Source organism: Choloepus didactylus, chromosome 15 (assembly GCF_015220235.1).
Source record: "Choloepus didactylus isolate mChoDid1 chromosome 15, mChoDid1.pri, whole genome shotgun sequence".
In the NCBI taxonomy this organism is placed as follows: domain Eukaryota; kingdom Metazoa; phylum Chordata; class Mammalia; order Pilosa; family Megalonychidae; genus Choloepus; species Choloepus didactylus.
This window is the reverse complement of record NC_051321.1, coordinates 72,571,631-72,596,934: the sequence shown is the minus strand read 5'-3', so window position 1 is coordinate 72,596,934 and position 25,304 is coordinate 72,571,631. Positions and strand designations below refer to the sequence as shown.

Below are 25,304 nucleotides of genomic sequence, written 5' to 3'. Positions count from 1 at the left end.
GGAAGGGAAGCCACAGGGGCCAGATATGGGCAGGCCTTCCAGTGAAATGGGAAGCCAAGAAGGCTTAGAGGAGTGACCTGAAAATGCAGTCATTCATCTTTCCATCCATGCACTCATCGATTCAATAATGCAGCCCACCTTTGTGGTCCTGGCAGGGACCTGGCAGAAAACAAAAGGCACACTCAACTGGCAACTTTAAAGGAAGGAACTATTCAGAGGAATGTGGGCATGATGAGAGGTACCAAAAGGGATGCTGAAGCACCGGGGCTAGGGACAGCAGAAATCCATTTCGGGACTGGAGCAAGGGGCTGTGTGACGTGGACTGCAGTCAGGATGTACACAGCCAGAACCACAATCTACAAGGATGGAATAGGGGAAGAAATACCCCTAATTTCTCTCTCCTCCAGCCTTTCCATCTGCTGGCACAAACCCAGCCAGAAGCCAGAGGACAATGCACCTGAGTAAGTGGGTTCAGAGCAGCACCAACCCGCCAGGACACAGAGCAAGGGAAATGAGGGCAAGATTTAGACCTGGGCTGAGAAATAGGGAATAGACAAGACAGACAACTGCAGTGCATGCCCCGGGGATTCTGTGGAGGGTAAAAGAGACATGGCCCCTGCCCTCAGGGAGCTTACGATCTACTGGTGAAACAGATGTTAAACAAATACATTTAAAAATTTTAAAAGCAGGCAGATCGTGGAAGAATCTGGGTGAATTTCCCATTTTGTAGCTTTCAGTCGAAAGGCAGATACCAGTATGCACCATGTTAAGGTTGCTAAAATTCTAATAGAAAACACAGGGTCATGCTCACTTGAATAATCAGATGACAGGTAAAAATAATCCACTGAACTGGGGTGGGGGAGCATGAACTTATAAATATACCATTCCAATGTACTCACACAACCAAAAGGGCTACTAAAGTGTTCGTCAACCTCAGGAAGTGTGTGAGAACAAACTGGACTCCATTATGCTGTCCTTGTTCAAAACTGTGCACACATGCCGTTGGGCAGAAATGCTATAAGATGTAGCCATTGTGTTCTGCTATACTAGAACTTATGGTCTGAAAGATGCAAAATTAGAACCATTAGAACCAACAACACACCAGGTTTACTACCAGGTAAAAGAAAAAACAACAACAACAAAAAAAACCTAAGACCTAATTATACTAAGAGGCAGCCCAGGATGAAAACATAAATCAGTTCAAACAGGCGCACCCCAGCACTTCTTAAACAATTTGTAATGAAGCAGCAGTTTGTAGTAGTTGTTGTTGTTTTGTAATAAATTTCCAATCCATCATGGACTGATACTTTTGTAAAACAAAAAATGATGTTCTAGTACCTCCGGCTTCTGCCTAGAATATAGAAATCTGGAAAGAATATCACTCATGCATCACCAACAAGGAAAAGCTGGATAATTTGCAAAATCATAACCTTTCTTGATCCCATTGGAGAAATGAGGCAGTGGGAGGAAGATGGGGCCTCTGTACAAGTGGGTAAGAAGAATTCAGCTAAAATTTTCAATAGATTGCTATAGGCCTAGTGTAGGCTAGCATGAGAGAACATAAGCCTGAGAGTTGCAGACAGAGGGGGTTCACACCTTTTCTTCTCCAAGGTCCTTACTGTGTTTCTGCAGAAAAAGACTGGGGAAAGGACTGGGAGCCAGGGAAAGCTGCCCTCGGTGGTATAGGCCTGGAGGACTGGAGTGGAGGCTACTATTGAAAAGGCACAGCACCTGTGATGGTTAGGTTCCTATGTCAACTTGGCCAGGTGATGGTATCCAGCTGTCTGGTCAAGCAAGCACTGGCCTAACCATTGCTGTGAGGACATTTGTGGCTGTTTGATAAACCAGAAGGCTGGTTTATTAAATCATCAGTCAATTGGCTGCAGCTGTGACTGATGACAACAATGAAGGGTGTGTCTTCTACAATGAGTCAGCTGGATTTAATCCAATCAGTTGAAGACTTTTAAGCAAGACAGACAGAGGACCTTCACTTCTGCTGCTGCTGACCAGCAAAGCGTTTCCTGAGGAGTTTGTAGAAGTTGCCAGTTCATCGCCTGAGGAATTCATTGAACATCTTCACTGGAGTTGCCAGTTTGCTGCCTGCCCTACAGAATTTGGACTCATGCATCCCCACAGTTGGTGTGAGACACTCTTATAAATCTTATATTTATAGATATCTCTTGTTGATTCTGTTTTCCTAGAGAACCCTAACTAATAAAGCACACCCCCCCCCCCAATTACTTCTCCCCTAAAAGAACAAAAAGACTTAAATTACTAGGACGAAAGCAGCGAACTCCGACTTATCCTGGGAACTGATAAAAGAATAAAAATGCTCTACTCTTGGAAGAAACCATCCTGAGACCATTAGCATTTTCCAACAGGTGGGGGCAGGGCACTTACTGAGGTAGCCCCACTTCTTTTAGAGCACAGAATATTACCAAGAAAAAAGAAGGATATTTCATAATGATAAAGAAGTCAAGCCACCACGAGGCCCTAACAATCTTAAATGTTTATGCACTTAACAACAGAGATTTAAAATACATGAAGCAAAAAGGGATAGCACAGAAAGGAAAAATAGACAAGTCTACCATTACAGGTGGAAATATTATCATTCCTCTCTTAGTAATCAATAAGTAAGCAGAGAAAATATCACTATAGAAAATCCAAACAACATTATATAAACCAACATGACCTAACTCACATTATGAAGCCCATTATGTTAACAGAAATATACATTCTTTTTATGTGCACATGGAACAGTCTCTAAAATAGACTACATTCTAGGCCATAAACAAACCTCACCAAATTTGAAAGAATTTAAATTAAACAATGTGTTATCTGACCGTAGCAAAATTAGTCAGTATAGCAATAAATCTGGAATATTGCCAAATAAATGAAATGAAACAACATAGATCTAAAGAACACATGGGTCAAAAAAAAAATTCATAAGGTAGTATAGAAAATACTTCAATTGAATGAAAATGAAAGCAAAACAAAATTTATGGGATATAGCTGCCGCAGTGCTCAGAGGGAAATTTATAGTACTGAAGAAACACACATTTCTTAGAAAAGAAGAAAGGTATCAAATCAATAATCTAATTTTCTCCCTTAGAAAACTAAAAAAAGAAGAAAAAATTAAATGCAAAGCCAGTAGAATGAAGAATGTAATAAAGATTAAAGTGGAAACTAATAAAATCAAAAAGAAAATAAAGGAAGAAAATCAGTAGTACCAAAATCTGTGACAAGATCAATACAATTGATATACCCTCCAGTCAGAGGAAACAAGAAAAGAAGATAGATGACATAAATTACCAGTATCAGTAACGAAAGCAGGGACATCAATACAGATATTTCAAATATTAAAAGGATAATGAAAGATTACAAACTTTAGGCACCAAAAGTCAACTTAGACGCAATTGACAAATCCCTCTGAAGACACAAATTAGCAAAGCTCACCCCATAAAAGAAATTGATAACTTTAATAGAGCTGTATCAATACAAGAAACTGAATTCGCAGTTAAAAATCTTTGACAACTGTAGCAACAAAATCAACAACAACAAACTACAGGCCTTGAAAGTTCTATTAGTGAATTTTAGCAAACACGAAAAAGAGAATAATACCAATTCTACATAAACTTTTCCAGACTATAGAAGAGAACACTTAACTCATTTTTGAAGTCATTATCCCAACATCAAAACCAGATAAAAATATTACAAGAAAAGGAAACTACAGACCAATATCCATTTTGAAAATTGATGAAAAAGTCCTCAACAAAATATTAGCAAATCAAATCCAGCAATATAGTAAAAGTACAAAGCATCTTGAGAAAGTGGGGGTTATCTTGGGAATGCAAGGCTGGTTGAACATTTATTTTAGTTTGCAGCTGCTGAAACAAGTACCATTCAATGAGTTTGCTTTAAAACACTGGGGATTTACTGGCTCACAATTTTGAGGGTAGGAGAAAACCAAAATCAAGGCATCAAGGCAGTGCTTTCTCCCAAAGACTATGGGATTCTGGGGCTGGCTGCTGGTGATCCTTGGTCCTTGACTTTTCTGTCACATGGCAATGCACATGGAGACCTGTCCTGTCTTCTCTGAGTTCTGATGACTTCCAGCTTCTTTCTGTGGCTGTCTGTCTATGTCTGAATTTCATTCTTATAAAGGACTCTAGTAATAGGACTGAGATCCTCCCTGATTCAGCTGGCCACACCGTAACTAAAGAAACCTCATCAAAAAGTGCTATTTACAATGGCTTCACACCCACAAGAATGGGTTAAGATTAAGAACATGTTTTGCTGGGGTACACAGACCTAAGCCACCACAACATTCAGAAATCAGTCAAAGTAAACCACCATATCACAGACTAAAGAAGACAAAATGTACACTGACCTCAGTAGACACAGCAAAACATGACAAAATTCAACATCATGGAGGATCCAAGATGGAGGATTAGGAGAGACAGAGCAAAATACTTCTCTGTGAAAAACACTAGATAAAAGACAGAAAGTGCTCCAGAATACCAGTTCCAGTGTTGCACTGGCTGAACAAGGTCCACTAAATCCACAGTGACTATGAACTTGGTGAAACTGAAAGTCTGTACTCAGAAACAAGTGAGTGAAGCTGCTGGGGAAACAGCAGCCATGCTGCGGTCAGGAGAAACTGGAGTTTAGTGTTTGGAGACAGATTAGTTTAAAATCCCCAAAAGCAGCTGCAGATCTGGCAGTGAGAGTCGCACACTGGAGTGTGGTGGGAGCGCCTTCCACACCCTGGGCACCCACCTCAGTATCTGGCGTGGAAAACAGCCTTTCGCACACCCACAGCTAATAGTCCCAGAGCTAGGAAGGTGGAGGTCCATGGAAGGGGGAACTTACCACACCCCATATAGCCATCTTCTCAACAGGCTGGGAACGCTCCTGCATATCACTGCAGCAAAGAGCTTCCTTGGGGATTTCACTCACCTGTGACGTTGTGCAGTCTCCATGGAGGTCACCTTAGAGGTGGGTTCCAGCATGGAAGTTCCCAGGGCCCTACGTCAGTCCCAGGGACTTGTGGGCCCATGGAAGAGAGAGACTGTGGGGAGTCTGAGCCAAAGGGTTGGGCTCGTGCAACAGCTTTAAGTCTCTAGTAACAGCTGAGAGATTTGAGTTTTAAAGCTGCCTTCCCTCCCTAACTGCACAGGGCATACCCCTACCTTCAGGGCTGGCTGCATCAACAACAGATGGAAATTTGGTGCACTGATTGGACTCCCACAAGATTCAGACCCCCACTCGCCACATAGATGAAGTTGGGGAGAACTGGCTTGAGAGTAATAGGTAGCTCGGGGGCACCATCTGCTGGTAAGTCAGAGAAAGTGCTCTCCACCAAGCTGTAGCTTTGACAAATTACAGACAATTGTTCAAATAAGTCTGCATATCCTAAAAGAACCCTATCAAGATAAGCAAATGCCAAGAGGCCAAAAACAACAGAAAATTTTAAAGCATATGAAGAAACCATAAGATATGGATAACGCAAACCCAAACATCCAAATAAAAAAATCAGAGGAGACACAGTACTTGGAGCAATTAATCAAAGAAGTAATCAAAAACAACAACATCATGGCACAGGATAAAAAGGCTATGAAGAAGACCCTAGAAGAGCATAAAGAAGAATTTGCAATAGTAAAAAAAAAAAAAAAAAATGAGCTTATGGAAATAAAAGAAACTGTTGATCAAATTAAAAAGATTCTGGATACACACAGTACTAAATTAGAGGAAACTGAAGAAAGAATAACCAAACTGGAAGAATGCAGTATGGAGAGTGAAAGTATAAAAAAAGAATGGAGAAAAAAATAGAAAAAATCGAAATGGATCTCAGGGATATGATAGACAACATAAAACACACAAATATAAGAATCATTGGTGTTTCAAAAGGGAAAGAGAAGGGTAAAGGTCTAGAAAAAGTATTCAAAGAAATTGTTGGGGAAAACTTCCCAACCTTTCTAAACAAAATAAATAGGCAAATCATAGATGCCCAATGAACTCCAAACATAACAAATCCAAATAAACCCACTCCAATACATATTCAGATCAGATTATCAAATGCTGAAGAGAAAGAGCAAGTTATGAAAGCAGAAAGAGAGAAGCAATTCATGACATACAAGGGAAACAACATAAGACTAAGTAGTGACTACTCAGTGGCCAACATGGAGGCGAGAAGGCAGTGGTATGACATATTTAAAATTCTGAAAGAGAAAAACTGCCAGCCAAGAATTCTTTATCCAGCAAAGCTCTCCTTCAAATTTGAGGGAGAGCTTAAAATCTTCACAAAGAAACAAATGCTGAGAGAATTTGCTAACAAGAGACCTGTCCTACTTGGGATACTAAAGGGAGCCCTACCAACAGAGAAACAAAGAAAGGAGAGAGAAGTATGGAGAAGAGTTCAGAACTAAAGAGATTTAGTAAGGGTACTTTAAAGGAAATAGAGAGGGGGGAAAAATATATCTGACAAACATAAACCAAAGGATGGGGGCTGATTCAAGAAATGACTTCACAGTAATGTCACTGAATGTGAATGGATTAAACTCCCCAATTAAAAGATATAGACTGGCAGAATGGATTAAAAAATATGAACCATCAATATGTTGTACATAAGAGACTCATCTTAGACACAAAGAAATTGAAAATTAAAGGATGGGAAAAAATATTCCATGCAAGCTACAGCCAAAAGAAAGCAGTAGTAGCAACATTAATCTCAGATAAAACAGACTTTAAATGCAAGGATGTTATAAGAGACAAAGAAGGTCACTATATAATAATAAAAGGGACCATTCAACATGAAGAAATAACAATCATAAATGTCTCTGCACCCAATCAAGGTGCCCCAAAATACATGAGAGAAACATTGGCAAAACTGAAGGAAGCAATAGATGTTTCCACAATAATTGTGGGAGACATCAATACAACACTCTCTCCTATAGACAGATCAACCAGACAGAGGACCAATGAGGAAACTGAAAACCTAAGCAATCTGATAAATGAATTTGAGTTAACAGACATATATAGAACATTACATCCCAAATCACCAGGATACACATTCTTCTCTAGTGCTCACAGAACTTTCTTCAGAATAGATCATATCTTGGGCCATAAAACATGTCTCAATAAATTTAAAAAGATTGAAATTATGCAAAGCACATTCTCTGATCACAATGGAATACAATTAGAAGTCAATAACCATCAGAGACTTAGAAAATTCAAAAATACCTGAAGGTTAAACAACATACTCCTAAACAATCAGTGGGTTAAAGAAGAAATAGCAAGAGAAATTGCTAAATATATAGAGACAAATGAAAATGAGAACACAGCATATCAAAACTTATGGGATGCAGCAAAGGCAGTACTGAGGGAGACATTTATAGCTCTAAATGCATACATTGAAAAGGAAGAAAGAGCTAAAATCAAAGAACTAATGGAACAACTGAAGAAGCTAGAAAATGAATAGCAAACTAATCTTAAACCAAGTAGAAGAAAAGAAATAACAAGGATTAAAGCAGAGATAAATGACATAGAGAACAACAACAAGAACAAAAAAACAATAGAGATAATAAATAACACCAAAAGTTGGTTCTTTGAGAAGATCAACAAGATTGACAAGCCCCTAGCTAGGCTGACAAAGTTAAAAAGAGAGAAGACCCATATAAACAAAACAATGAATGAGAAAGGTGACATCGCTGCAGATCCCGAAGAAATTTAAAAAATTATAAGAGGATACTCTGACAACCATATGGCAACAAACTAGGTAATGTAGAGGAAATGGACAATTTCCTGGAAACACATGAACAGCTTAGGCTGACCAAAGAAGAAATACAAGACTCAACCTACCAATCACAAGCAAAGAGATCCAATCAGTCATCAAAAAGCTTCCCACAAATAAATGCCCAGGGCCAGATGGCTTCACAGGGGAATTCTACCAAACTATCCAAAGAGAACTGACACCAATCTTACTTAAACTCTTTCAAAACACTGAAGAAAATGAAACACTACCTACCTCATTTTATGATGCTAGCATCACTCTAATACCAACCAAAACCAGGTAAAGATGCTACAAGAAAGGAAAACTACAGGCCAATCTCCCTAATGAATATAGATGCAAAAATTCTCAACAAAATACTTGCAAACTGAAGCCAAAGACACATTAAAAAAATCATACACCATGACCAAGTGGGGTCATTCCAGGCATGCAAGGATGGTTCAACATAAGAAAATCAATCAATGTAATACAACACATTAACAAATCAAAAGGGAAAAATCAAATGATCATCTCAATAGATGCTGAAAAAGCATTTGACAAAATTCAGCACCCTTTTTAAAAATAGTTTAATTTTATTGAGATTGTTCACATACCATACATTTATCCAAAGATCCAAAGTACACAATCAATTGCCCACGGTACCATCATACAGCTGTGCTTCCATCAACATAATTATTTTTTTTCAATCTTTAGAACATTTTCATTACTCCAGAAAAGAAATCAAGATAAAAAAGAACTCAAATCCTCCCATACCCCTAACCACCCACCCTGCATTATTGACTCATAGTATTGGTATAGTACATTTGTTACTATTGATGAAGGAATTCAAGAATACTACCAACTATAGTACGCAGTTGGCAATCAGTATATTTTTTCCTACATACCCCTGTATTATTAACTTCTAGTTACAGTGTCATACATTTGTTCTAGTTCATGAAAGAGATTTCTAATATTTGTACAGTTAATCACGGAGATCATCCTCACGAGAGTCACTGTTTTATACATTTCTATCTTTTAACCTCCGACTTTCCTCTGGTGACATACGTGACTCTAGGCTTCCCTTTTCCACCACATTCACATATCATTCAGCACCTTAGTTATTCTCACAATAACGTGCTACCATCACTTCTGTCCATTTCCAAACATTTAAGTTCAACCTAGTTGAACATTCTGCTCATAATAAGCAACCACTCCCCATTCTTTAGCTCATTCTATATCCTGGTAACTTATATTTCATGTCAGAGTTTACATATTATAATTAGTTCATATCAGTGAGACCATGCAATATTTCTTCTTATATATCTTATTTCACTTAATGTAGTGTCCTCAAGGTTTCTTCATCAATCTATTTTTTTAAAGATGGTTCTGTTCACCCACCATGCTTTCCATCCAAAGTAAGCAATTGATGGTTCCCTGTATAGTCATATATTTATGCATTCACCACCATCACGACTATCTATATAAAGACATCTCTATTTCTTCCACAAAGAAAAAGGAATAGTCAAAAAACGGTAGAGAGACAAATGAAAAGAAAAAGAATGGAACAGAAAACATGACAGCTAAAAAGCAACAAAAGGAAAGATGGAGTTAACCTAAAGTAGAATAAGAGTCAGACAACATCACCAATGCCAAGAGTCCCATACCCCTCCCTTATGTCCACTTCTCAAAGGCGTTTAGCTTTGATATATTGCTTTTGTTAATCTAAAGGAAGCATAACACAATATTTCTGTTAACTATAGTTTACATTGATTGTATTTTTCCCCAATACTCCCTATTTTTAACACCTTGCAAGGGTGACATTCATTTGTTCTCCCTCATGTAAAAACATATTTGTACATTCTATCACAATTATTGAGCACTCTAGGTTTCACTGAGTTCTACAGTCCCAGTCTTTGTCTTTCCTCTTTCCTTCTGGTGTCCCACATGCTCCTAGCCTTCCTCTTTCAACCATACTCATAGTCATCTTTGTTTATTGTACTTACATTGCTGTGCTACCATCACCCAAAATTGTGTTCCAAACCTCTCACTCCTGTCTTCCTTTATGTCTGTAATGCTCCCTTTAGTGTTCCTGTAGAGCAAGTATCTTATTCACAAAATCTCTCACTGTCTGTCAGAAAATATTTTAAAGTCTCCCTCATATCTGAAGGACAGTTTTGCTGGATATAGGATTCTTGGTTGACTGTTTTTCTCTTTCAGTATCTTAAATATATCACACTTCTTCATTCTTGCCTCCATGGTTTCTACTGAGAAATCCACACATAGTATTATCAAGCTTCCTTTGTATGTGATGGATTATTTTTCTCTTGCCACTTTCAAGATCCTCTCTGTCTTTGACATTTGATAATCTGATAATTAAGTGTCTTGGTGTAGGTCTATTCATATCTATTCTGTTTGGGATATGCTGCACTTCTTGGATCTATAATTTTATGTATCTCTTAAGAGATGGGAAATTTTCACTGATTATTTCCTCTATTATTGCTTCTGCCCCTTTTCCCTTCTCTTTTCCTTCTGGGAGACCCATGACATGTACATTTATGAGCTTCATGTCGTCATTCAATTTCCTGAGTTGGTGCTCATATTTTTCCATTCTTTCCCTATCTGTTCTTTTGTGTGTAGGATTTCAGGTGCCTTGTTCTCCAGTTCCTGAGTGTTTTCTTCTGCCTCTTGAGATCTGCTGTTGTATGTCTCCATTGTGTTTTTCATCTCTTGCATTGCACCTTTCATTTCCATAGATTCTGCCAGTTGTTTTTTCAAACTTTCGATTTCTACCTTATGTTCACCCAGTGTTTTCTTTATAGCTTTCATCTCTTTTGTTACATCTTCCCTGAACTTGTTGATTTGATTTTTTATTTGATTTAGCATATTTCTTTGAAAATCTTTAATAGACTCTTTCATTAAAGTGAAATAATATCTCAACTGTATCTTGATTGAGGTGTAGGTTTGTTCCTTTGATTGGGCCATATCTTCATTTTTCCTACTATAGGTTATAGTTTTCTGTTGTCTAGGCATCTGGTTTCCTTGGTTACCCCAGTCAAATTTTCCCAGACCAGAATGGGTTCAGGTCACAGAATGGGGTTATATTCAGGGTGTATCTTAGAAGAATGACAGACTTTCCTGTGAGGTCTCCAGTCGCTGTGCTTTTCCTAACCTGCCCAGCAGGTGGTACCTGTCAGCCTGTCACTCCCGACTGGTGTAAGGAGATGCGTCCCCTTGAGTTTCTGTTTTGGCTGTTTTCCCCAGGCTCTGGGTTCTGGTTCTGAAGGGAAAGCTGGGCCCCACCTCCTTACTGTTAAGGAAGATAACATGCCCTAGGGAGTTATCATCTGCATTTGAATTGCTGTCTCTCTGATTCTGTTATCTCCACCCCTGCCTGGGTCAGAGAGCAGTGAACTGAACATGGCTGTGGCTCTCTCCTCTGTGCCCTTCAAGTTGAGAAAGAAAAAAAGGGACAGGAAGCCCCCCCTTTTATAACCAGTACATGGTCACCCAGTTTCACTCATCGGCCAGAGGTAACACCTGGTCTTCTGGGCTCACCCTCCTAGGAAAGATGAGTTTTCTGGTTCTTTAAGGTCAGATATCACTAAAAGCCTCTGCTTTTTGGGGGGTTGTAGCCTGTATTCAGCAGTCCACATTTGTTGATTAAAACCCCAGTTGGAGCTCAGCTGAGCTATATTCTCTTGCTCGGGGAGTGCTGCTGGTTTCTACCAGAGGGAGATTTTGCCATTCAGCCTGCCTTGGGGAGAGGCGGTTCCTGGCACCCATCCGCAGTTTTTACCTACAGATTTTATGCTGCGATATCAGGCATTCCTCCCAATTCAGGTTGGTGTACAATGTGTGGAAAATCACAGTTGTCCCCTAGAAGTTATTCCAAATTATTTAATAGTTGTTCCTGGTTGTTTGTTAGGTGTTCCAGGGGACTAACGAAATTCCACCCCTCTCTATGCCTCCATCTTGCCCACTCCCCCAGGATCCTTTTTTGATAAAAACACTTCAAAAGGTAGGAATTGAAGGAATCAATGTGATAAAGGGCATATATGAAATGTGATCCTCAATGTGATAAAGGGCATATACAAAAAACCCACAGCCAGCATAGTACTCAATGGTGAAAGATTGAAAGCCTTCCCTCTAAGATCAGGAACAAGACAAGGATGCCCACTGTCACCACTGTTATTCAACATTGTGCAAGAAATGCTAGCCAGAGCAATATGACAAGACAAAGAAATAAAAGGCATCCAAATTGGAAAGGAAGAAGTAAAACTGTTATTATTTGCAACTGATATGATCTTATATGTGGAAAACCCTGAGAAAGCCATGACAGCTACTTGAGCTAATAAACAAATTTATCAAAGTAGCACAATACAAGATTAATGAACATAAGTCAGTAATGTTCCTATACGCTAGAAATGACCTAACTGAAGAGACACTCAAGAAAAAGATACCATTCTCAGTTGCAACTAAAAAAATCAAGTACCTTGGAATAAACTTAACCAAAGATCTAAAATACCTATACATAGAAAACTATACAACTTTATGAAAAGAAATAGAAGGGGACCTAAAAAGATGGAAAAAAATTCCTTGTTCATAGATAGAAAGGTTAAATGTCATTAAGATGTCAATTCTACCCAAACTCACGTACAGATTCAATGCAATTCCTAACAAAATTCTAACAACCTACTTTGTAGACTTGGAAAAGCTAGTTATCAAATTTATATGGAAGGGGAAGATGCCTCGATTTGCTAAAAACATTCTAAACAAGAAAAACAAAGTGGGAGGACTTACACTCCATGACTTTGGAGCTTATTATAAAGCCACAGTAGTCAAAACAGCATGTTACTAGCACAAAGATAGACATATTGATCAATGGAATTGAATTGAGAATTCAGAGATAGACCCTCAGATCTATGGCCGACTGATCTTTGATAAGGCCCCCAAAGTCACTGAACCAGGACATAACAGTCTATTCAACAAATGGGGCTGGGAGAGTTGGATATCCATATCCAAAAGAATGAAAGAGGACCCCTACCTCACCCCCTACACAAAAATTAACTCAAAATGGATGAAAGACCTCACTATAAGAGACAGTACCATAAAATTCCTAGAAGATAATGTAGGGAAACAGCTTCAAAACCTTGTATAGGAGGTTACTTCCTAGACCTTACACCGAAAGTACAAGCAACAAAAGAAAAAACAGATAAATGGGAACTCCTCAAACTTAAAAGCTTCTGTACCTCAAAGGAATTTGTCAAAAAAGGTGAAGAGACAGCCAATACAATAGGAAAAAATATTTGGAAACCACGTATCTGACAAAAAAAACTGATATCTTGCATATACAAAGAAATCCTACAACTCAACAACAATAGTACAGACAGCCCAATTATAAAATGGGCAAAAGATATGAAAAAACAGTTTGCTGAAGAGGAAATTCAAATGGCCAAAAAAGACATGAAAATATGTTCAACTTCACTAGCTATTAGGGAGATGCAAATGAAGACCACAATGGGATATCATCTCACACCAATTAGAATGGCTGCCATTAAACAAACAGGAAACTACAAATGCGGGAGAGGATGTAGAGAAATTGGAATTCTTATTCATTGTTGGTGGGACTGTATAATGGTTCAGCCACTCTGGAAGACAGTCCTTAGAAAACTAGATAAAGAGTTACCCTTCGATCCAGCAATTGTACTTCTCAGTATATACCAGGAAGATCTGAAAGCAGTGACACGAACAGATATCTGCACGCCAATATTCATAGCAGCAATATTCACAACTGCCAGGAGATGGAAACAACCCAAATGTCCTTCAGTGGAGGAGTAGATAAATAAAATGTGGTATATACACATGATGGAATACTATGCGGCAGTAAGAAGGAATGAAGCCGTGAAACATATGACAACATGGATGAACCTTGAAGACATAATGCTGAGCGAAATAAGCCAGGCAGAAAAAAAGAAATATTGTATGTTACCACTAATATGAACACTGTGAAAAATATGAAATAAATGGTTTATATTGTAGAATATAGGGGACCTAGTGATACAAGCAAATATTGAAGGGGGAACGATAATCTAATAAGAACAGATAAGTTATGGAGGGTAAACTTAATGTTCTGGGAATGTGCAGGAACAACTATGGTTTGTTAATTTCTGTGGGGTATGGTAGGAACAAGTTTGCAGAAATGTAGTTATTTTAGGTTATTTGTTTTTCTTATTCCTTTGTTGTGTTACAGTCTGTCTGTTTTCTTGGGGTAGGGTAGAAACATGTTGCAAGCAATGTAGTTATTTTAGGTTATTTGTTTTTTCTTTTTCCTTTGTTGTGGTTTTGTTTGAAATGTTTTTTTATTTTTTATTTTTACTTTTTGATAAAGTTAAAAAAACAATGAATGAGTGTGAAAAAAAGTAAATGAACAATGGGGGAAGGAAGGGAATGGAATGTTTTGGATGTTCTTTTGTATTTTAATTTTTATCTTATTTTTTGAAGTAATGAAAATGTTTAAAGATTGACTGTGGTGATCAATGCAAAACTATGAGCAACTGATTGTACACTTTGAAGGACTGTATGTTATGTGAATATATCCCAATAAAACTGCATTAAAAAAATCAACATCATTTGTGACCAAAAAATCTGAGCAAACTAAAGATAGAAAGTAATGTTTTCAATCTGACAAAGGGCATCTACCCAAAAATTACAGCTAACTTCATGCTGAGCTATGACAGATTAAGTGACTGATTTTCCTTTAAGAGAGGGTCAAGGCAAGGAGATCTGCTTGCATTTTTCCTATTCCACAACCTACTGCGAAACTATGGTATAAAGGTACAGTAATGCTATGCACTACAGTTGTAAACTGTGGAATAAGGCAACAAAAAGAAATAAAGGACAAGCAGAACAGAAAGGAAGAAATAAAACTGCCTTTGTTCTCAGATAACATGATTGTCTATGCAGAAAATCTGAAATAATTTACCGAAACACACCCAGAAATAGTAAGTGAGCTTAGCAAAATACAAGAAACAATGGTATTTCTACAAACAATGAACATTTAGAAATTGAAATTTAGAAAACAGTACTATTTACAATAGCACAAAACACATAAATTATTTATGTATAATCAAACAAAATATGAGAAAGATTTATGTGCTGAAAAGCACAGAAGACTGATGAAGGAAATCAAAGAACATCAAAATGAATGAAGAGAGACACCTAGTTCAAGAACCGGGAGTTGATATGGTCAGATGCCAATTCTCTCCAAAATGCTATATACATTCAAAACAACACCAGTCAAAGTCCCAGCATTTTTCAAATTGAAACCAATAAGCTGATACTAAAATTTATAGGGAAATGCAAAGGAACTAGAAGAGGCAAGACAATTTTGAAAAACTACCAAGTTAGAGGACTCACACTATCTGATTTTAAGACATACTACCAAACTACAGTAATCAGGACAGCATGATATTGACGAAAGGATAGGCCCATAAATCAGTGAGGCAGAATAGAGAGCCCAGAGATAAACTCCATGTGTATGTGGTGAACTGATTTTTGACAAATATATAAGGTAATTAAATGGAGAAAGGATAACTTTTTCAACAAATGAAACTGAAACCATTGGATACCCTTATGCAAAAAGCAAAACTTAACCTACATTTTGCAACGTATACAAATAGCAACTCAAAATGGATTACAGATTTAAATATAAAACCTAAAGCTGTAAAATTCTAGAAGAAAACTCTGGAGAAAATATTTGTGATCTTGTGTTAAACAAACATTTTTTAGATACGCTACCACAGAATGATCCATGAAGAAAAAATTGTTAAGTGGGATTTCATCAAATTTAAAAACTTTTGCTCTTCTAAAGACTACATTACTGAAATGGAAAGGCAAGCTACAGACCAGGACAAAATATTTGCAAAGCACATATCTGATAAATGACTTGTATCCAGATCATATAAATAACTCTCAAAACTCAATAAAAAGAAATCAAATTACCCAATAAGAAAAAAAAAAAAGACAAAAGATTTGAGCAGATGCTTCACTAAAGAAGATGTATGAACTACAAATAAGCAAATGAAAAGATGCTCAAGATAGTCATTAGGGGAATGCAAATTAAGACCAAAATGAGATATCCCTACAAATCTATTAAAATGGCTAAAATAAAAAACAAAACAACAGAAATCTGACAATATCAAGTCCTGAATAAGTATTCAGAACAAGGGGAACTCTAATACATCGCTGGCAGCTTCATTATCACCAAACTAAACACCCCCAACTTATACATGGATAAACAAATGACAGTAGATCCATGCAATGGAATACTACTCAACAATAAAAAGGAATAAATACATCTTATCTGTGTTATTATAAGTAAAAGAAGCCAGATTCAAAATTTCTATTATATGCTTCCATTTGTTACTCAAAGAGGCAAAATTTTATGAGCAGAAATCCAATCAATATTGCCAAGAAAGTGGGGGTGGTGAGACTGGTGGACCACAAAGGGGTGGGAAAGAATTTGTTGGGAGGATATAATTGTTCTTTATTTTTATTTTGGTGGTAATTACCAGACTGTCCATGTTCATCCAAACTCATGCAACTCTTCACTAAAAAGAAATTTACTGTATGTAAATTATTCCCCATTAAACAAGTCATTAATTAAGTGAAAAGAAGCCAGTGGAAAAATAATCTGGATCATATCTTCCCATTTGTGTGCAAAACTGTGGGGGGGGGGGGGTTGCATGCACATGTAAAATACAGGATGATTTTAATAGTTAAAATAAACATGTAATATTTTTATATAAAGATAGTTTCTAAAATGAATTACTAGATATCACAAGAATGTTACATTCCTTTAATATTTTCTGAACATTTACTCTCAATTTCTGTACTTATTTCATGGATCTTAACAGTGGGCAGACTGGCAACAGTCTGCACACAACTTTGAGTGGCACTGGTATAGACAATTTCCTGGGCTAAAGAAGATACATATTTAAAAAATTAAAAATACATATTAAAAATTAGAGAAGATGGTTACAAATCATGTATCTGATTAAGTTTTAGTATTCAGAATCTATAAAGAACTCCTACAACTCAACAACAAAAAGGCAAGCAACCCAATTTAAAAATGGGCAAAAGACTTCAACAGACATTTTCCCAAAGAAGATATACAAATGGCCAATAAGCACATGAAAAGATGCTCAATATCATTAGCCATTTGGGAAATACAAATCAACATCATAATGTGATACCACTTTATAACCACAAGGGTAGCTATTATTTTACAAATGGAAAATAAGTGTTGGGGAGTATGCAGAGAAATTGGAACCCTCATGCATTGTTGTTAAGAATGTAAAATGGTGCAGATGTTGAGGAAGGAAGTTTGATGGTTCTATGAAAACTTAAACATAGAATTACCATATGACACAGAAATTTGACTCCTAGGTGTATAGCCAATGTTCACAGCAGCAATATTCATGATGGCCAAAGGGTAGAAACAACATAAGTGCCCATCAACCAATGAATAGATAAACAAAACTTGGTATATACATGCACTGGAATATTATTCAGCTGTAAAAAGGAATGAAGTTCTGATTCATTCTACAACATGGATGAACCATGAAAACATTATGCTGAGTGAAAGAAGCCAGGCACATAAGGACAAACATTGTATGATTCCACTCATATGAAATATATAGAATAAGCAAATTAGTCAAGACAGAAAGTAGTTTAGAGGTTACTGAGACCTAGGGGAAGGGGGACTGGGAAGTTATTTGTTAAAGGGTACAGAGTTTCTATTCAGAGTGATAAAAATTTTGATAATAGATGGTGGTGACAGTAGTACTACATTGTGAATATAATAAATGCCACTGCATTTTATACATAAAAATTGGTAAAAGAGCAAATTTTGTTATATGTACATTATCACATTAAAAAAATAAAAAATGTTTAATAAGAAGTATTAGAATATAGTATAATAAATAATATGTAACAAGTTAATCAAGTCCATTTCAGTATATATTGTCTTCCTAAGCAATAAAAGGAGACTGTAAAGGAATATGAAGAACATAATTTTGTTTTTGCTTCATAAATACACATCTTTCACTATATATCCATGCATATATAGAAAATGAAAGCTATCCGTATATACGTATATACATAGCTATGTACACAGAAATGATCTGAAAGTTAATATATTAAAATATGACTATTTATGTCCAGATGGGTTCATAACTTTTATTTTTCTTGGTATTTATTTTCTAATTGGTCTACAATATACATGTATTACTTATATAATGAACAAAAAAAAAAGGTCTGTATTTAGTTGGTCAAGGGCACCAAGACATCTGGAGTACATCTTTCCATTTCAGAGACAAACTCAGCAGAGACCTGCAGGTACTTTTGCATTAGGTCACTGGAAGTTCTGGGAGGCCAAATTCTGTGCTGCCTTTCTTGCAAGTACTGTTCACTTTCAAACACACATTTACTACATTCCTAGTATGTGTGAGGTATTGTACCAAATGCTACAGAGTACACAAAAATGTGTAAGACATTCTGTGGCTTCAAAGACCCCTGAGTGTTTGGGTGGGTGGGGAGAGGTGGAGCTCCCAGAAAGGTCTACAGGAGGAGGAAACTGAAGATGAGCCATCAATGTTGAGGAACATAATGAGAGGATGAGGGATGTGAAGGTGTTCTAGAAAGAGGGAACAGCAGGAGTAAAAACATCAGGTAGGGGGAACAGGGAACCTAAGCCCACTGTGACTACGATGCAGCTGCATTTATGCAGTTGTGTTGGAAAGGTGGGCGGGGCCACATCACAAGGAGCAGTACGGCTCAAGATGAGGAGGTGGCTCATTAAGCACCAGGAAATTAGTCAAGACTCAGGAAGGGAAGAAGGAGGCACCAGAGCCATCTTAACATCACACTTTGAGCTGACTATGTGGGTGGAGCTGTACAGTACACAAGGGGCAGGTTTAGGGAGAATCTGGAAGGGGTCTGGCTGGTTACCTGAGGGGAGAAACATTTAGGATTTCAACCAGGACAGGATAAATGGAAAGAGGGGAATAAACAGAGAGGCCCTGGATTGCACCAGCTGTCCAAACATGGCAACTGAATATATATAATGGATGACAAAGGAAGAAGAAAATGATGGCCTGAAGTTTGAGATGCAGGTGAGACATCCAGGTAGAGGTGGAGAATAACGTCTGTGGAAACTAATAAATGACCAGTGATGTGTTAAGAATGGTATCAGAGTTCAGTGGGTGGACAGAGAATATAGGATGGCTCTCTGGGGGAACTGAGGAAGGTTTCCTGAAGCAGGTGGTATCTGAGTGGGTTCTCAAAAGGACAGATCTCAGAGGTGAGACGTCAGGATTTGGGGGCCTGTGGTATGATTTGGTAGTACACAGGCAGTGAACAGGGCTGGTGGCTGGAAAGGGGAGTCATTTGTACAGTTTATGATGAAAGAGAGATGAGCTCACCATGAGGAAAGATGGACATACAGGCAAGCAGGGAGAAGGGCAGCAGAACGAGGAAGCACAGGGGCCCTGCGAATGCAGGTGTTAATTTAACGGGTGAAAGGCTGGCAGGACCCAACACAGAGGCAGAGAGTGTACCAAGAGGTGAGGAGGCCAAGGGAATACCGCAAGGACAGGTCAGTCCGAAGAAATCTTCAGGAAGGAGGTAGGCAAATAATCAGACCAAGAAAAGTCTGTAAGCGGCAACGCGGAACTAGCCAATGACCTTGGGGAAAGCAGCATTGATACAGCAGCAGGGGAAGAAGCCAGACAAGGGCTGTGGGCAGGATGTGAGAACAGAGAGGTGCATTGAGACTGTTAAGTAAGGAAATGAAGGAGAGGGAAAGATGGAGGAAGAGAGGAGTTTCAAGAAGGGACTAGAGTGGGGTAGTCAGGTTGGGCAAGGCTTTCCCTCCCTGCCTTCCAAGAATCAATGAATCCTCAGCTTTCAGGTGGGAAGAGGACCTAGTGGTAAGGGAAGATAGATAAAAGGATGCAGAGTTCTTCCTGGAGGGAGCAAGTTGCTGGTGGTAAGGATAGCTCATCTTTGGCTACAGCCAAGCTCCCCAGAGTTCCTCGGTTCAGGGTGCCCTCACTGTCTCAGTAACTTTTTTTTTTCATGATGTCCATTGACTAAAACAAATACCTGATAGTCGCATTTTTTTTAATGGAACTTAAGTATTTATGTCCTAACGACTTAGTAGCCACTTGACAAAAATGACACACATAAATTGAAAGAACACAGCTTTATTTTATTCTTCTATGACCACACTGACTAACGGGGTGTGTGCACCTGTCGGGCCCTGTGCAACTTCCCAACCCTTGGACTCACTCATGTTGAACATCACCACCTGCATTTCCTGCTCCACATTGATTTTTGCACTGTATTTGCTTTTGATCATGCCAACTGCCAAAAAAAATTGCAGCCATGCAAATATATGACATTATTGAAAGAAATATGGGACAACCTAAAGCTGAATCTGGGAACTGCCTGAACTAGTAGTTCACATGGTGCCTGATGATGTCGTGTATTGCTGGGTTTCCTTCAAACACTGAAAATATCCTCCATCTTCCCTGTGAGTTCACTACGGCACTCTGGAGGGACTCAGCACACAGTTTGGGAATGACAGGGCTATAAGAGGAACAAGAGAGAGAGAGAGCGAGAAGCCACAGGGCCTCCTAAGGTGTGGAGCAGGGATATGGAGGAGAAAAGTCCAGGTTGTCACCTGGGTGGTTCTCCACTTGCTGCCCTTCTGCCATCGATGTACTTTTGTAATTAGGATCTAAGATCCAGGGACTGGCACTAACCAGATCTCTCCTGAGCCGCCTCTGTAACTCAACTCAATTTCAGAATTACCGGTTCTTACCACCCCAGCTTACCTGCAGGGTGTGAAAGTCCTCAAGTAATTGGCTGCATGACTCTTAACCAGAGAAAATCATTTAAGTGAACACTAGCTAAACATTGACCAAGGTCGCTGTTTAACCTTCAGGGGGAAATGACCCTCAACTGCCTGCATGCGGCCAGATTGTGCCTGAGGCCCCGGAAATGTCAACACCCCACACCCCGCTCCTAAAATATGTTCTAGGATTGCTTGGCTCAGGGCCTGGAGAGGCCAAGGTAGTGTCAGGTGGCAGTGAAGGGAAGAGGAGGTGGGCTTGGGGGCTTGGGGGATTGGGGGGTGAGTGCCCAGGAAGGCAGCACCTGGGGTACACTGAGCAGGGCTGAGCACCCTAAGGAGAATGTGAGTCTGCTGCCCAAGGCCGATCTGGACCACCGGGAAGAGCCACGTGGAGTGAAGGACACAATGCCCAGAGACCAGCTGGCCACTGGCTCAGCCCTCACCTTCTCCAGAACACTCCCTCACTTAAAGCAATGTAGGGGAACTGGACAAATTGCAGAGAAGAGCTCAAAGGGAAGGGAATCAGTCTTTATAAAGAAAGATTAATAGAACTTAAGTTCAGCCCAGGAAGGAGGCCAGCGGGAAACTTAGTATAAATATTCAAAGATTTATATACACACATGCACAGCATATTTCTTTCAGAGGACACAGCATACAATAAAGCACAGTTTGGAGTGGGCATAAAAGAGAGTTTCTGAAACACTGAGGTACCAATTATTGAGCACTTGCTGTGTACCCAACACTTTGCCTCCCTTAGTGCGGTTATCATGTGAGCACTGGGGAAACTGGGCCCAGAGAGTTTACTAATTTATCCAAAGGTCACATAGAAGTAAACGGGCACTGAATTCAAAGCCCTTCCTCTTGGCTGTCTGTCTTGCTCCCACCATCCACCTAACCTTCTCATTCCCAGATTAAAATCCAGAATAGACTCCTGGGAAGTCTTATAGCCTCGAAACCTGATCTCTTGAAAGGTACACGAACTAACATTTCTTGGTATCTCACATACGTTCAACACTGCATCTGTTACACATTCCTAACTTGATAATTCTTTAAAAATTGTGAAATACAAAACAATTCAAATACATAGGGAAGAATATAGCAGATGTCTTTGTATCCACCACTACTAAACAAACGCTAGTATTTTGCCTGACTTCCTTCACATCAAATCTCTCTCTTTTTGTATAAAATACTTTCTCTGTAAATTGCTCTCTGTAAAATCCTTTCAATGTAGATAAAGCCCCATGTCCCATTCCTTCCACTTCTCTCCCTTCACAATTTCCCATGGAGTTAATAGATAAGATCCAGGGGATTATTTGAATAACGTTACTTCATTAGTAAGCATCCATAAACAATATACACTATTAAATATACTTACATAAATGATATCATGCTAGAAGTTTATTTCTGCAACTTGTTTTACCTCAGTTTTGTTTTCAAATTTAGAACTTGTCCATTTATTTTAATCATTATGTAGTATCTCATTATATGAATAAATCACATTTTATTTCCCTGGTGCCCTACTGAGGGATGGTTGAGCTGGTGCTGATTTTTTGCTATTAGCACAGCACTGCAGTGAACCTCTTTTCACACATTTCCTGGGGTGCAGTATTGTGTCTTTTTAGGGCTGACACCCAGAAGGGAAATTGTTGGAGTGCAGGTTTCACTTTTACCGAGTATTGATAAAATGGAAGACCTGTTATCCATTCGCAATCCCACCAGAAACGCATAAGCATTACTCTCTCTGCACATCCCTGCCAAAATCTGGTGATGTTACTTGTTAATTTTTTCCAGGTTGACGGGTATGAAGCAGTATTCATTATGTTTCATTTTGTTCTTCCCCAATTAATGGTGAGATTGACTACCTTCTGTATTTCTTCAGAGAGAAAACACACGGCCTCAACTTGGTGCTGGTGTCAAGAAGGTGGCAGAGATAAGAGAATCAGGTTATCTATCTGGGTCTCTCCTGGCACTAGCTGTCTTCTGAGCCCGTGAATGATTTGGTTTTTCTCTGTTGGGGCTGCCTAACACAAACAGGTCAGTATTACTGAGTTTTTAATCCATGTCTACGATCAGGCTTAGCTCTGCAGTGGAGGCAAAAAGAGTAAGACAACGTCCTTACCTTCAAAGAACTTTCAACAATGTGGTGGATAAAGGCCTATACACAAACATACACACACAAGTAATACAAGAAAGAAATAATGCAGATAAACAGATTATAATTTGTTCAAGGGCAAGAAGTGGGTTTTGTCTCCAACATTTGTTTCCAACATTCTGGCTCATACTAAGCTCTCAGAAAAGGTTTGTTAAATAAGCAAATGAAGAGTTACATAGTTGTTTGAGTCATCTGATGAACATGGATTGGAGCAGTTGATGACAGGTTTCATGACCAGGATGGGATATTAGTCTGGGCATTACAGAAAGAACAGGATTTGCAGATACTGAGTTAGGGTAGGGAGAGCAGAGCTTCAGAACATCTCTGAGAAGGAATAACATCATCTGGAGTTTACTCCAACAATGTCCCCTCCCCTACACATAGAGGAGTAGAAATAGTAGTAGTAGTAAGAGCTAATAACAATTAAAGATCTTTGCTGCCTACCAGGCGCAGAATGAATACACATCAAACATTATTGCATTTCATCGTCCCAACAACCTTAAGAAGGTGGCATTATTATTGTCCCTATTTTGGGGTCTTTTAAGTGGATTGCCCATGGCTTCCAGTTTGGAAGTGGCAGAGCCAGGATCTGAGCACATATCTCTCTCCTTACCAAGGCCATGTTGTCCATCTCTTTCTTACACTGCCACCTATAAGCAACCTCCCGATGAAGTGGCTACTAAATAATGCATATCTCCCCAAACCAAACATAGCCGAAGTCAAACTGAGTTTACTTTAGGTGCAGGGCATCGGCGCTGGCAAGATAAAGGAATTCTTGACAAAAGACGCCATCCTCTAATCCAGGAAGGCACGTCAGGCACCCACGCCCAGGTCCCCACTTCTTGGAGGGCTTACCCAGAGCTCAGAGATGTTTCCCCACATGGGGACGTGCTCTGCAAGGAGCCCACGCTCCACTTTCCCCACATATCTCATGACCTTCCTCTCCCCAGTGCTGAGCTTATTTTCCATCGCCAACCTTGCCGGGGACGATGCTGAAAAGCTGCATCAATCGCCTCTTTGTCTGAGGGAAGGACATTTATCACTTGCTGTTCTAAATCTGAAAACATCATAACCAACTCGTGGGCGTTGGCTCACATTACACTCTGTAATTTCAGTTAGCGAGTTAATGGGAAAGAAGCATTAACATTCTGTTTGTGGTTTAAAAAACATATTTACACAGTTTGACTTTTCATATCCCCAAACTTATAATTTATCCATGATTATGGTCCCTATTCTCTACTCTTAAATATTAACTGCCCTCATTTAGGTGATGAAAGATGGGAAGGTAAGCTGTGGCTCTTTCGTGCATGTGGAAAGCCAATCATCTCAAGGCAGAGCGGTGCACGATCACCCAGTGGTTGTGGAAGGAAAACGCTCTGGCTAAAATCTCAGAGTTAACGGGTTCATGAAGAGCTGTCGCCTCCAAACATAATAGACGAGGATGACTGAACTGAAGCCTTGCATCAATTCTACCATTATATGTTTGGGGCCAGCATGGCCATGACTCTGTGCATTCCAAAAGCTCTGATTCCCACCAAAAGTGACTGCTGAGAATCCCAGGACAGTGGTTAACTTCCTACTTAATCTTCTTATTTGTTTTCCTGTAAAATGTCTTCATTTTCTACCAGCACATTTAACTTCTCCAACTCATTCCTAAATCACAGAAGTTTTCTCTGTATTCCTGATGGATGTGCAGACTTTGGAGTCAGAAAGACCTGGGTTCAAATCGTGGTGCTACCACTCACCAACTGTAGGAACTTTGGTGATTAACTGAAATGCTCAGTTTCAGTTATTTCATCGAAACAGGAGGGAGGTAAAGGCCACGTCATCAACAATGGCCAGTGTCTGTGAGGCACATTGTACCAGGGCAGAGCAACCCACACATTACGTCTCATTTGCTTCTACCAAAATCCTGCATAACAAAAGGCAAGGAGAGTGTCTTTTTCATCTCTAGCTCTCATGTCTTGTACAGTGACTTCCCTAAGTAGAAACTTAAGTGTTTGGTGCATGCTGAATTAATCGCAGGGACAGGAAAACTGTCATACTCAAACTAATGAGAACAATTAGGAGGACTCTGTCTGGAAAGAAAGTAAAAAGCTGAGGAAAGATCTCACTGGAATCAAAAGAATCACAAAGAAGATAAATCATGAGAAAACACTTGTTCACCCTATCCTAGAATATGGGGAGAGGTTCTTGAAGCTTGAGTGAAGGAATATTTTATAAGATGCCAGCAGAGCATCTACTGTATTGGCCCTGTAAGTTCATTGCCCCTAGAGTCTGTACAGGCTGAAGTGACCAATATAACCCAAAAATGTTTAAATAAGCTCACCAACGACAGATCCATAAAGGAGTCGATTGGCCATTCACAAAACAAATGATGGAGTAATCAGTCGGGTACCCACCAGAATTCCCTTTTGAGGCCTGTGTATCTCCCCAGCCTGGCTTCCATTCAGATATTGTCTGTC

General features: G+C 39.1%; 1 protein-coding gene across 2 annotated transcripts in view; it reads right to left on the bottom strand.

The window, feature by feature from the left end:
• Window positions 1-25,304, bottom strand: part of LRMDA (leucine rich melanocyte differentiation associated) — a 1,132,756-nt gene that overhangs the window by 440,166 nt on the left and 667,286 nt on the right. The window lies entirely within an intron of this gene.